The 1,733-nt window shown below is 44.5% G+C and overlaps 1 long non-coding RNA gene across 1 annotated transcript; it reads left to right on the top strand.

Moving 5' to 3' along the window:
• The first annotated feature begins 510 nt into the window (after positions 1-510).
• LOC125549467 (uncharacterized) lies at positions 511-1,274 on the top strand. The gene is made up of 3 exons (XR_015599973.1): positions 511-863; positions 946-996; positions 1,113-1,274. It is a non-coding gene; the product is annotated as an uncharacterized LOC125549467 (long non-coding RNA).
• The last annotated feature ends 459 nt before the right edge of the window (positions 1,275-1,733 follow it).

Here is a 1,733-nt window from a genome sequence, read left to right as displayed (position 1 = left end):
GCGCACCACGTGGTATAATAAAGTACCTATGGTATATATATTGTTAGGCAGAATACCGGGACTCATCTCAGGCACACTTCGGAGTTTGGGAAGGTTTGCCTTTTCTCCCTGTTTTGTTGTATACCATGAGGCAACTGCTTGCTGCTATTCCTACCATTGAAGATCTCAGTTAATTTTGCCTCTCCTGTCATGACAAAACTTGCTGATTATAATGCGACTCTACATATGGCCTGTACTCTTTTCTTTGTTCTGGCTGAAAAGCTTTGGCATGGAGAAGGCTGAAGGCACATCTGATGTTAATAGCGTGACCCTTGCAACTGTGCCTAAATCACACAGCTGTAAGGATCACATTTGCGGAGGTCAACAGTATAATTTGTCAAGATCGTACTACTGTTAATTTAGATTATCACTGCATGTCAAAAGTGCTGATGTCAATGTCTATTGCTTCTTAAAAATGGTCTGTGCTTTCCATTTCCCTTTATATGACTTAATGCACTGAGAACAGCCTTGAGCATTGCCATATTTAAGCTGAGATCCTCAGAATCAGCAGCTTTACATCTAAAAAATTGCACTACCCAGGCTGCCAGCTTCTCCTTCTCAACTCTGGAGCTAGGCCGTTCAGCCTGGCTTCCGAACAGGGCCTTACTTCCATATGCTTCTCGTTAATTATCAATTCTTATTTGATGCAACAGTCTAGCACCTAGTACAGCCATCCAGTAGCTTTCTGTACTTTGCATAAATTGATCATGCACTTTTTTTAATAACACATGGTTCAGGTGGCATTTGTTGCCATCGGAGCAACTATGGTAGGAAGCATCACATTCGTGAAAAAGGAGGGCGACAACGTCCACAAGGGAGATGAGGTTTCCTTTATACTCTGTCCTTGCGGGTGTTCTGCTGCTTATGCTAGTGTGTTAATTATCTAATACATCTTCTTTCTCCCAGTTTGGATATTTCTCTTTTGGAGGGAGTACGGTAATCTGCGTGTTTGAGAAGGTTTGTATTCTTTCTCTCTGCTTTTTTCCCTTATTAGATGCTGATAATCAACTTCGTAAACAATATGTTATCTCTTGCGCCAAGTCCCCAAACTAAAATGTTGTTTACATTGGCAGGATGCGATACAATTCGATGCTGATCTTCTAGCCAACAGCGAAAGATCACTGGAAACTCTTGTCGAGGTTGGCACAACATTGGGCGTCTCCAAACGGAACAGAGGGCTAAAAGTTTTGAAGCTACAGAAGTGTTCAATTGAATGATAGAAGTTAGTGAGTGCAGTGCAGCATGGTACATAACTGTAAAGTTATAGGACATAGCTGTTGGGGAACGTAGTAATTTCAAAAATTTCCTACGCACACGCAAGATCATGGTGATGCATAGCAACGAGAGGGGAGAGTGTTGTCCACGTACCCTCGTAGACCGAAAGCGGAAGCGTTAGCACAACGTGGTTGATGTAGTCGTACGTCTTCATGATTCGACCGATCAAGCACCGAACGCGCGGCACCTCCGAGTTCTGCACACGTTCAACTCGATGACGTCCCTCGAACTCCGATCCAACCGAGTGTTGAGGGAGAGTTTTGTCAGCACGACAGGGTGGTGACGATGACGATGTTCTACCGACGCAGGGCTTCGCCTAAGCACCGGTACGATATGATCGAGGTGGATTATGATGGAGGGGGGCACCGCACACGGCTAAGAGATCAACAGATCAATTGTTGTGTCTTAGGGGTGCCCCC

The sequence above is a fragment of the Triticum urartu genome, chromosome 3A (assembly GCF_056163025.1).
Source record: "Triticum urartu cultivar PI428250 chromosome 3A, HENAU_Tu73, whole genome shotgun sequence".
NCBI lineage: Eukaryota > Viridiplantae > Streptophyta > Magnoliopsida > Poales > Poaceae > Triticum > Triticum urartu.
The sequence above is the reverse complement of the archived record's forward strand: the minus strand, read 5'-3'. Positions and strand labels throughout refer to the sequence as shown.